This window comes from Nicotiana sylvestris, chromosome 5 (assembly GCF_000393655.2).
Source record: "Nicotiana sylvestris chromosome 5, ASM39365v2, whole genome shotgun sequence".
In the NCBI taxonomy this organism is placed as follows: Eukaryota; Viridiplantae; Streptophyta; class Magnoliopsida; order Solanales; family Solanaceae; genus Nicotiana; species Nicotiana sylvestris.
This window is the reverse complement of record NC_091061.1, coordinates 119,342,638-119,356,197: the sequence shown is the minus strand read 5'-3', so window position 1 is coordinate 119,356,197 and position 13,560 is coordinate 119,342,638.

Below are 13,560 nucleotides of genomic sequence, written 5' to 3'. Positions count from 1 at the left end.
GACCTCACAAAGAGGATCGAGTCAGGCAAGAAGAAGATAGAAGCCAACGACAAGAAGATGGAAACCTACAATTCTAGGGTCGATCAAATTCCGGGAGCACCCCGATCTTGAAGAGTGTGGATTCGAAGAAGGGAGGAAGAGAAGAAGCACCCCAATGGGCTATTTCAAAAATAAAAGGAAAAAGATGCTTGTATGCATATTATATTTGCTAACTCAATTGATCCTATTGTATCTAGAACAGGGTTCCCGTTTGTTAGCTTTTTATTGGCTCCCAATGGCTGGACAAGAAGGAGAAGTATCCTAAGAATGTACGACTGGAAGCTATAGTTGGAAATGGTTTGAAGAGTTGCGCAGCGCTAACCCATGCGTAACAAGATATATAAGTCCCTTAACAATTGCGTTGTTTTTTCTATAAGCAAGTAGTTTAGTAGATAATATATTATTTTTTAAATTATTAGCATGTGGAGAAATTATTGGCGTTGATACGGTTATGAAACAAAAAATATTTTAATCTTTGTGACCCTAATGATCTTATTTTGGGTGTTGCATTCTGCTACAACCTTTACATAATATGGGATTCGTTGAAGGAGACGACAAAAAAGGAAGATGTGAATTTTTGTGATAACATTTTTATTTGTTAATGCTTGTGCCTTATAATGCCAATGCTTTATCCTCGACGAAGTGTGCAACAATCCGGTGCTGTGGAGCGGTACAATGCTAAACATTGTACTACATTTGGCACATTGAAAACACTTTGCGACCGTTGTCTTCCACTTGAAAGAGAGGGTGAGTCGAATTTACGATAGCAACATCAATTTTTATGATGATGCTAAGTTTGATGTACTTGTTCAGCCTCTGACACATATAATTCCCAGAATCTTGAAGAGTGGTTACTTTAAACACCTAGGTTAGAATGTGATTTCAAAGAAATGATCGTAGGAGCGAATTTTGGATGTGTCATCGACTGATAAAAGGTATACTAAACATCAACCATTAGCTTCATTACTATTATAGTTTGTTATGTAACCTATGATGTGCTTGATTATTGTAGTGAACTAAGTGGAGCATATGCAATGAATTTTATTGACTTCCTCTTAGCTGATACGCCGATTGTGAAGCTTAATGACAAACAAATAGATATCTACAGGGAAAAGTTTGCAGTTGATATCTACATGGAAATGATGAATCCCTTTTAATTATCTTTGATGGTTAATATTTTGAACATTTGGTTATGTAATTATTATTCAAAATATTTGGGTCTTATTAAAAAATAATTTTTGGTTAACTTTTGGGATGAATGTGTAGTTGTTGGTACTGTAACATTTTTTTATAATGGATGCTTTTTACAAAAGTAGTTTGCTTGGTTTATTTAAACAATGACTGGAGTAATAAACTAGCTACTTGGTTCATTATAAACTAGTAGTTTCATCTACTGGTTACATGCCAAATTCTATAGAATAAGTATGACATAGCATTATATGGGTCAAATGCAATTAAAAAAAGGGGGAAGGCGAACATGATAAACAATCTTTATCTAAAACAAAGGAATATCCATTTCTCATTTGATGACTCGAGCTGCCACAAATCCAATAACGACGCATCAGCAAATAATCTACTTATTCAGTCTCTTCTCATCCATCATAACCATCCTACCAGTTTCTTCTTTCACAAAAATATTTCCTGCATCCAAAACACTCTTTCTACCAATATCCCCTGCTAAAATATTTTCAGATTGAGCCACTTTCAACTGCAGAGCACTCATTTCATTCTTCAGAACATCCTTATCCTACTTCAAATTGTAAATTAGGTCAACAACTATAAGGTCAAGCTCATCATTGTCCATTCTAAAAAACGGCATCGTTTACCCTATCAAACAAGATTGGTCTAATAGTCATATCAATGTACCAAAAAGGAAGAAAGTCAGAATGGGACAAAATCTAACATTTATCTTACCTTAGGATTATAATACTTTGAGAATCGCCCGCCAACATTAACCGGAGTTGTTGCCGTGAATGGGCTTTGTCATGATCCGGATTTCCCACCCTCGGAAGTCGTGATGACACCTACTAGTGAAAGCTAGGCAAGCCAATGATTCCAATTATATTACCTTTTTTATTTTTAATCCCTTAACAATTGTAAATTAATATTTTTATAAACAACGGAAATTAATAAAGCGGAAGAATGAGATTTAACAATTAAGCCAATACCAATATAAATTCATAAGCATAACCACCCAAGACTAGTGTCACGATCTCATGGACTATCTAAGAAAACTACAAATAAAGTCTGAACAAGAAAGTACATGTCTGTCTCTGGAATATAAAAGAACAGAAAGAAACTAGATAGGGAGGGGACGCCAAGGCCTGCGGACGCCTGCAGGTCTACCTCGGGTCTCCTGATGGACTAAAGGCAGCAATCCCTAGCTAAGGTCCGTATGCTCCAATACCGGGATCTGCACAAAAGAGTGCAGAGTATAGTATCAGCACAACCGACCCCATGTGCTGGTAAGTGTCAAGCCTAACCTCAGCGAAGTAGTGACGAGGCTAGGACACAACAACCTGCAGCTAAACAGTATCTAAAAGAATAACAGTAACTAAAACAATTCAAAAGTAATAGCGGAAGGGTAACATGCTATGGGGGAAACACTAACATAATGAATCACAGTAGTAGTGGAATAAGACAATAAGGTACTTGAACCGAAGCAACAAGAAATCATAATAAACAGGCAATAAGTGCACGACATCACCCTTCGTGCTTTTACTCTCAATCCTCACCAATGCAATCAAGTAATGAAAATGTGCATGGCATCACCCTTCGTGCTTTATCTCTCTTCCTCACCATATAAGTATTAGAAATGTATACAGCATCACCCTTCGTTCTTTATCACTTTTCCTCACCATATGCATCAATATCAATGTAAATGTACACTGCATCACCCTTCGTGCTTTATCACTCTTTTCTCACCATATGCATAAGTATGAATGTGCATGACATCACCCTCCGTGCTTTATCACTCTTTCCTCACCCAAACAATAGCAACAACAATATCCTGGCAAAGGAATTAACAATAAGTATAAATACATCCCGGCAAGGGAATCGACAATAAGAATTAAATGCGTCCCGACAAGGGAATCAACTATAACCAAACTTGAACCAATAAATAACTTCACAATTGAGCCTCAGCTAGAGCCAATGCTCAACAATAACCAAATACTAAGAAAATAATCATAATTCTTGCTCAATGTGGATAATCAACAATTTAGGCCTTCGTAGTACTTATTAAGAAACACAACGATCACAATTTAAGACTAATGGGCATGCTTGACACCAACGTATATGTACTCGTCACTATACCTATACGTCGTACACTACATTAACACATAACAAATAAAGCACAATACCTATTCTCTCAAGCTAAGGTTAGACCAAACACTTACCTCGAACTTCCACGACCAACTCAAGCCTCAAACACCGCTTTTCCTTTAGAATTCGCTTCCAAATTACTTGTATCTAGCCCAAATTAATTTAACAACATCAATAAATGCCAAATAATTCATACCCAATGCTTAATTATAAGTTTTCTATCATTTTCCCCAAAAAGTCAAAAATTGGCCCCGGGCTTGCTTGGTCAAAACTCGAGATTTGGACCAAAACCCGATCACCCATTCACCCAAATATGTAATTTGTTTCAAAATCCGACCCCAAAACAAGGTCTAAATTCCAATCATTCAAAAAGCCCTAATTCTACCCAAAATCCCTAATTGTACCATGAAAGGACAATATTTAGGCCTAGAAATCTAATGGGTATTGATGGAAAATGAAGGAGATGGGTTTAGGAACACATACCTATGATTTGGTGTTGATTTTGCTCTTCAAAAATCGCCTAGGTTCTAATTTTGGGGAAAGAGATGTGAGAAAATGGCCTATTTCCGTTTCTGCTACTGTTTAAAAGAGCTGGGCGACAGTGTACATCGCGTTCGCGAGAACACTGTCGCGATCGCGAAGAGCTGCCAGAAGTGGACTTACACAATCGCGAGTTCTCCTATGCATTCGCGAAGGGTTGGCCCCCCTGACCTTCACGTTCGCTGACCTGTGTACGCGTTCGCGTAGAAGAACGACAACATCCCAGTCCCACCTCCAATTTACTATACGCGGTCGCGAAAAATGGGTCGTGTTCGCGTAGAGCAGCCCCCAGTGCTCCACGTTCGCGTCCCTATATTCACGTTCGCGCAGAACAAATTCACCCCAGCCCCAATTTCCCTTTCGTGATCGCGAGAATGGCTTCGCGACCGCGAAGCGCAAAACATCTGTGCATTAGAAACAACAAAACCTACAACTTTTCTAAGTGTAAAAACATCCCGAAACCTATCCGAAACTCACGAGCCCCCGGGGCTCCAAACCAAACATGCATACTAACTTAAAAACATCACATGGACTTACTCGTGCGATCAAATCGCCAAATTAACACCTTTAACAACGAATTTAGTATCAAAATCAAAGAAAAATCTCAAGAACTTCTTAAGTTCAATTTTAACAACCGAGGGTCCGATTCACCTCATAAGAAGTCCGTTTCTTACCAAATTTTACAGGCTCAACCTAAATGCCACACAAGACCTTTATCAGGCTCCGGAACTAAAATACGAGCCCAATACCATTAATTTCAAATGCATTTCAATTTCCAAAAACTCTTAAAATTTCAGTTAAGCAATTTTTTTCAAAAATTCATTTCTCGGGCTTGGGACTTCGGAATTCAATTCTGGGCATATGCCCAAGTCCCATATTTTTTTACGGACCCTCCGGGCCTGTCAAATTACGGGTCTGAGTTCGTTTACCCAAAATGTTGGCCGAAGTCAACTTAAATTCAATTTTAAAGGTCAAATTAGAATTTTCATCAAATTTTCACATAAAAAGCGTTCCGGATATACGCTCGGACCGCACGCAAATAGATGTGAGATAAAAGGAGGCTTTTAGGGTGTCAGGACACAAAATTTACTTGTAAATCAAGTAATGAACCCATCCTCCACCTCTAAAACAACCGTTCGTCCTAGAACAAACATAAAAAAGAAGTACCTAAGTCGGGAAAAAGATGAGGATATTAGCTCCGCATATCGGACTTGGACTCCCAGGTAGCTGCCTCGGCAGGCTGACCTCTCCACTGAACACTAACTGAAGGGAACTTTTTCGATCCCAACTGACAAACCTGTCGGTCTAGAATAGCTACCGGCTCCTCCTCATAGGTCAAGTCCTTGTCCAACTGGATAGTGCTAAAGTCTAACACGTGGGATGTATCACCGTGATACTTCTGAAGCATGAACACATGAAACACTAGGTGCACAACTGATAAACTCAGCGGAAATGCAAGTCCATAAGCCACCTCTCCCACTCGATCAAGAATCTCAAAAAGACCAATGAACCTAGGGCTTAGCTTGCCTTTCTTCCCAAATCTCATCATGCCCTTCATGGGCGACACCCGAAGCAACACTCGCTCGCCGACCATGAATGCCACATCACGAATCTTACGGTCGGCATAACTCTTCTGCCTGGACTAAGTTGTACAAAGCCTATCCTAAATGATTTTCACCTTATCCAAGGCATCCTGCACTAGATTCGTACCCAACAACGAGCCTCTCCCGGCTCAAATCATCCAACCGATGACCGACACTGCCTACCATATAAAGCCTCAGAGGGAGCCATCTGGATGCTCGACTGATAATTGTTGTTGTAGGCAAACTCTACTAAAGGCAAGAACTGGTCCCACGAACCTCCAAAGTCTATAACACAAGCTCAGAGCATATCCTCCAAAATATGAATAGTACGATCGGACTGTCCGTCCGTCTGGGGATGAAATGATGTGCTCAACTCGACCCGTGTGCCCAACTCACGCTGAACTACCCTCTAGAAATGCGAGGTAAACTACGTAACTCGATCCGAAATGATAGACACGGGCACACCATGAAAACGAACAATCTCCCGGATATAGATCTCAACTAACCTCTCAGAAGAATAGGAGACTGCCACAGGAATGAAATGTGCTGACTTGGTCAGCCTATCAATAATAACCCACACTGCATCGAAATTCCTTTGAGTCCGTGGGAGTCCAACAACGAAGTCCATAGTGATCCGCTCCCACTTCCACTCAGGAAGCTCAATCCTCTGAAACAAATCACCAGGTCTCTGATGCTCGTACTTTACCTGCTGACAATTCAAACACCGAGCCACATACGCAACAATTTCCTTCTTCATTCTTCTCTACCAATAATGCTGCCGCAAATCTTGATACATCTTAGCGGCGCCCGGATGAATAGAATACCAAGAACTATGGGCCTTCTCTAGAATCAACTCACGAAGCCTATTTACATTAGGCATGCAAATACGACCCTGCATCCTCAAAACTCCATCATCTCCAACTGTAAACTGCTTGGCACCTCTATGCCACACCATGTCTCTAAGGACAAGCAAATAAGGATCATCATACTGTCGATCTCGGATACGCTTAAATAATGAAGAATGAGCGATTGTGCAAGCTAGCACACGGCTGGGCTCAGAAACATCCCACCTTACAAACTGAGTGGCCAAAACCTGAACATCCAAAGCAAGCGATCTCTCACCGATAGGAATATACACAAGGCTGCCCATACTGGCTGACTTCCTACTCAAAGCATCGACCACTATATTGGCCTTTCCCGGATGATACAAGATGGTGATATCATAGTCTTTCAACAACTCCAACCACCTCTCTGCCTCAAATTTAACTCCTTCTGCTTGAACAAGTATTGCAAATTCTTGTGATCCGTGAACACCTCACACGACATGACATATAAATAATGCCTCCAAATCTTCAGTGCATGAACAATGGCTGCTAACTCTAAATCATGAACTGGATAATTCTTCTCGTGGATCTTCAACTGCCGCGAAGTATATGCAATAACCTTGTCATTCTGCATCAACACCGCACCAAGTCCGATACGTGATGCATCACAATACACTGTATATGGCCCTAAACCTGTAGGCAAAACCAACACCGACGCCGTAGTTAAGGCTGTCTTGAGCTTTTAGAAGCTCGCCTTACACTTGTCTGACCACCTGAACTGGGCACCCTTTTGGGTCAACCTGGTCATCGGGGCTGCAATAGATGAAAACCTCTCCACAAACTGATGGTAATAGCCTGCCACACCCAAGGAGCTCCAGATATCTGTAATTGATACGGGTCTAGGTCAGTCCTTGACTGTCTCTATCTTCTTCGAATCTACCTAAATACCCTCTACTAATATAACATGACCAAAGAATGCAACCGAACTCAACCAAAACTCACACTTCGAAAATTTAGCATATAATTGACTATCCCTCTAAGTCTGAAGAATGACTAAAAGATGTTGCTCATGCTCCTCCCGGTTGCAGGAATAAATCAAAATATCATCAATGAAGACAATCACGAAGGAATCCAGATACGGCTTGAACACTCGGTTCATCAAATCCATGAAAGTTGCTGGGGCATTTGTCAACCCGAATGACATCACTAAGAACTCATAATGCCCGTACCGAGTGCGAAAAGCTGTCTTAGGGACATCGGATACCCTAATCCTTAACTGATAGTAGCCATATCTCAAATCGATCTTAGAAAATACTTGGGCACCCTGAAGCTGATCAAAAAAATCATCAATCCTCGGAAATGGATACTCTGGAGCGCGGGTAGCGGGAGACTGTACTCCTCTACCAGCTTGAGAGATGGATGGTGCTACAGGAAGAAAGCTTGCCTGAGTGACACTCTCCATAAGGCCCACTAGACGTACTAGAGCATCCTGGAGTACTAGGGTAGCAATGAACCCCTCTAGGACCTGATCTGGGCCCACCAGAAGTGTCTGGGATGGAACCTTATCATCAAACGCAACCTGAGGTTCCGCTGCTGGTGGTACTGCTCTGGGTTGAGCTCTTCCCCTACCTCGGCCTCTAGCACGGCCTCGGCCTCTGCCCCTCGTAGATGTTGTTGCTGGGGGATCGGGCTGCTGATCAGTAGATGAAAAAGCATGTGTTCTCACTATCTGCGAAAGAACAGAGTAGACGTTCAATTAGCATTGAGAAACCAAATCACATGACAGAGAATAATAGAAGTGAAAATGTTCCTAACTCTGTAACCTCTAAGGGATAAGCACAGACGTCTCCGTACTGATCCCTAAGACTCTACCAAGCTTGTCCGTGAATTGTGAGACCTAAGCAACCTAGAGCTATGATACCAACTTGTCACGATCCAGATTTCCTACCCTCAGGAGTCGTGATGGCGCCTACAAGTGAAAGTTAGGCTAGCCATGATTCCAATTATTTTACCTTTTTTAGTTTTAGTCCCTTAACAATTGTAAATTAACATTTTTATCAACAACAAAAATTAATAAAAATGGAAGAATGAGATTTAACAATTAAGCCAATACCAATATTAATCCATAAACATAACCACCCAAGACTGGTGTCACGATCTCATGGACTATCTAAGAAAACTACAAATAAAGTCTGAACAGGAAAGTACATGTCTGTCTCTAGAATATAAAAAAATAGAAAGAAACTAGATAAGGAGGGGACGCCAAGGCCTGCGGACGCTTGCAGGTCTACCTCGGATCTCCTGATGGACTGAAGGCAACCCCTAGCTAAGGTACATATGCTCCAGTACCGGGATCTGCACAAAAGAGTGCAAAGTGTAGTATCACCACACCTGACCCCATGTGCTAGTAAGTGTCGAGCCTAACCTTGGCAAAGTAGTGACGAGGCTAGGATACAACAACCAAACAACCTATAGCTAAACAGTATCTAACAGAATAACAGTAATAAAAACAATTCAAAAGTAATGGGGGAAGGTAACATGCTATGGGAGAAACACTAACATAATGAATCACAGAAGTAGTGGAATAAGACAATAAGGTACTTGAACCGAAGTAGCAAGAAATCATAATAAACAGGCAATAAGTGCACGACATCACTCTTCGTGCTTTTACTCGCAATCCTCACCAATGCAATCAAGTAATGAAAATATGCATGGCATCACCCTTCGTGCTTTATCTCTCTTCCTCACCATATAAGTATTAGAAATGTGCACGACATCACCCTTCGTGCTTTATCACTCTTCCTCACCATATGCATCAATATCAGTGTAAATGTACACGGCATCACCCTTCGTGTTTTATCACTCTTTCCTCACCATATGCATAAGTGTCACACCTCCTTTTTACCTATACCCCGCAAAGGGGCACAAAGGGAGTTTTTTCCAATTAAAGGACAATCGAAACGAGATTTATTTATTTATTTCAGAGTCGCCACTTGGGAGATTTATGGTGTCCCAAGTCACCGGTTGAATCCCGAATCGAGGAAAGGATTGACTCTGTATTACAGTCCACGAACCAGAAATCCAGGTAAGGAATTCTGTTAACCCGGGAGAAGGTGTTAGGCATTCCCGAGTTCCGTGGTTCTAGCACGGTCGCTCAACTGTCATATTCGGATTATTTATCTGATTTTAATATATGTTGAACCTATGTGCAAATTTTAACTATTTATCGCTTTTATTATTATTATTTTTAACGAGAATTGCGACGTCGTGAAAATACATCTCGAACCACGTCACATCAATGCACCCATAGTTATTGACACATTTCAACTCTGTCGAGATTTGGATTTGGGTCACATAAATGCGCACCCGAGTTTAAGAAAGTAAATTATTAAAGGCGCGCCTAAAGAGACTAACGCATTATTATTTTGGGGAAGGCCATAAAATTCACTAAACGGCCCGTCCCGAATTCTAAATGTTTTGTTTTTTCCATTTATTGAGGGCCCCGCAAAGTTGCATTTTTTTATTTGGCGAGGCCCATCTCATTTTTATTCAAGGATATCCTAAAGCGACTATGATTTTCTATTTATTTGTCTCTTAAGAATAAAGAAAAAATCCTAATCAATTAGCATTAAAAGTTCGGGCTTCAAGTTCAAGTCCGGGTCCCAACAAAAGGAAACACCTTCTAGTTTGAACCCGCTACCTAACTTAAGATCCGCCGCATGCCGTTGTAAATATTAACAAACTGGCTACCATTTCGATCCAATTCAACTTTAGCTTTATTATATGAATTGGACTATTGGAATTAACTATGTGGAATACAAAGCCATTTTTTGAGCTCTCTTTACGATTTGTTGAAAAATGCATCAACGCTTAAAAACTGACGTCAAGCTAACATTAATCATTAACATTTGAGAACTAACATTAGTTACTAACATTATTTACATTGCTATTTAAAATGATATTATTTACTCAAGTGAACTCGCAATTTCAGAATTAGACCTATTAAACCAACATGCTGATTTCCATACTATTTGAACCTGTTTTGTGACATAAACTATTTGAAACTATTTCACGACTACTGAAACAAGAATTAAATATAGTATATCTCATAACTAGTAATCACCAACTAAGATTAATTACAATTGATATTCCATGTTTGTGGAAATAGATTCAATCAGTCCAGTTTATGCATTCCAAAGTCATTCCAATACATACTATGAAATATCAAGTGACCTACCGCTTATACATCAAATTAAACACAAAGAAACAGGGGAAACTCAGAATCCATTCCAACAACTCTTTACTTCCTTTCCATTAAATTTGAGAGCTTTAGAACGTGTACCTGGATAATGGAAATACAAGAAGATGAAGGAGCAGTCAGCAACAGTAATAACACAGCAACGCAATGACAGAACAACCCAGTAACAGAAAAAAAGAAGGAACCAGCATTATTCCAGCAACACCCAATGAAAACAGTAGCCAATAACCAATAGCAAACTCAGGAAGAACCAATTGAAACCCCAGAAATACCAACCAGCAACACCAATGAAACAGCAACAGTACTAGTTCTGATATTCAGCAGTAAAAGAGAAGACTCACTTTTCAGTTTCTTAGCTCTCCAAACACTGAACCTTTTAGGATTAAAAACCAGCCTGTTTTTTACTCTCAAATTACTGAACTTTTAAATGTTAAAAATCCAGCCTAAACTCTCTGAAAAAGACTGAAAGAGAACTAATTTTTTTTCTCCTCCAAAAACCCAGCCCCTTTAACTGTGTGAAAAACCCCCCTATTTATAGCCAAACTCTGTTCTATTTATCTGCAAAACAGACCCTCCCCCAACTCTCAAAAGCACCCCAACTATTATTAATTTCTGCCCATCATCTCTAAAACCCCACTAGAGTATGTTTTCCCTCATTTTAATTCATTTGTTCCCCACGAGGGTATGTCTTTTCCCATTATCCCTTGCACGTCTGGACAATCTATCGAGAATTTGATCTATAAAGGAAGTGGAAAGTGATCCTTCCTTGTAACTTAATTGAGCTTGCGATAATCAATACAAACCCTCCAACAGGTCGTCGTTCTTGTAGGAATCAACTCATTCTTATCATTGGTAACCACTGTTATTCCCCCTTCTTTACGACACATTGAACCGGAGAGGTCCATGAACTATCAGAGATAGGGTAGACAACCCCGACATCCAACCACTTGATGATCTCTTTCTTGACAACTTCTTGCATAGCCTCATTGAGTCTTCTTTGATGTTCAATGGACGGTTTAGCACCATCCACCAACTTGATCTTATGTATGCAACAAGCGGGGCTTATACCCCGAATATCCGCCAAAGTCCACTCAATAGCCTTCTTTATCTTTTGTAACACTGCCAATGTGGAATAAATCTACACATTAGTCAAACAAGAGGAAAGAATAACCGGTAAAGTAGAACAAGGGCCAAGAAATTCATGCCGAATGTGTGGAGGTAATGGCTTCAACTCCAAAGTAGGCGTCTCTTTAATAGAAGGCTTTGTAGGAGGAGTCTTCATGTTCTCAAGATCCAAGGATAATTTTCGAGGTAAATAGTTGTACGACCCCATTCCTTGCAAAGAGTTCACAGATTTCATGAAACCATCCATTTTGTCATCGTCAAAATTGAGCAACACGGCCTCCAACATGTCACCAACATTGATTGTAGCACTTGAATCATCAACAATAACATTGGTCACCAAGTCCACAAAAGAACACGCCTCATTGCTATTTGGTTGTCGCGTGGACTTACACACATGGAATACCACTTGTTCATCACCAACCCGGAAAGTGAGTTCTTCGACTTCTACATCACAAATAGCCTTATACGTAGAAAAGGAAAGGTATCCAAGAATGATAGACACTTCCTAATCAACTTCACAATCTAGAATAACAAAGTTCGCTGGAAGAATGAATTTATCAACCCGGATCAAAACATATTTAATCATACCCAACGACCTCTTCATGGTACAATTGGCCATTTGCAACCTCATAGAAATGGGTCTTGGGTGCCCAATTTCCAACGTCATGAAAACCGAATAGGGCATTGGATTTATACTTGTCCCAATTTGACAAAGAGCTTTAGCAAACTCGGCACTCCCAATTGTACAAAGAATGGTGAAAGCACTGGGATCCTCCAACTTAGGAGCCTGGAATGAACAGTTGCACTCACTTGATAAGTGACCTTAATAGTTTCAAAATTCATTGATCGCTTCTTGGTCACAAGATCTTTCATAACTTTGTATAACCGGGCATTTGTTCCAAAGATTCTACCAATGGTACATTGATTGAAAGGCTCTTCATCATTTGAATAAATTTCTTGAATTGATTCATACCATTTTTCTTGGCAAGTCTTTGAGGGTATAGAGGTGGAGGCTTAGGCAATGGTGCCATCGCCTTTTGCACTACCGGTTCAGGTATGTCAATGATGTGTTCCTTAGATAGGTTCACCTCCTCTAGAGTCTCTTCAACACTATCATCAATATCAATACGAACTTCCTCATTTGCTTGAACAATATTGTTTGGGATCTCTTATTCTTGCACCACTTGGTCATCACCGATAAGTCGCCTTTCACTTGAGGTGGGTGAAATCCCGCCTCTTTCGCTTCTTATGATAACCGCCCTAGCATGCCCCGTGTCACACCCCCTTTTTTCTTTCCCGCTGTGGAGAGAGAGAAGTTCGGGTTTCGACATTCATGGGGGGTAATAACTCATTTCCTTTTGGGAATTTGGGTTTTGAAGAGTCTCCACCTAACGGATTATGGTGTGTTAGGGCACCTAGAGTGATTCACTCTTAGACTAGTTTGTATTATCAGAAATTTAAGGTAAGGGCTCGAAATAACCTTGAGGGATATGTAGTTACAAGCATGCATAAGTATTTTTATAATTTTTCTATAATTTTTAAAAGCTCCAAAATGGTTTATTTCTTCCCTTTTTATTTATAAAATTTCCAATAATTATCCTTAAAATTATTTTTGTGGTGATTTAGTCATCTAAATTCTTTATTTATGCAAAAATATTATTTAAATATTTTTAGTACATTTTATAATTGCATTTACATTTTTAGGCTAAATTGCATATCTTTGCATTAATAGCCCTACTAATGCATAATTACATTATAGATGCATAAAATGATATTTTATATTTTTAAAATATTAAACAAAGATTTTAAATCATTTTAGTATACGAAAATAATTTTTAGAAATCATTTATTATTTTTTATAAATTAT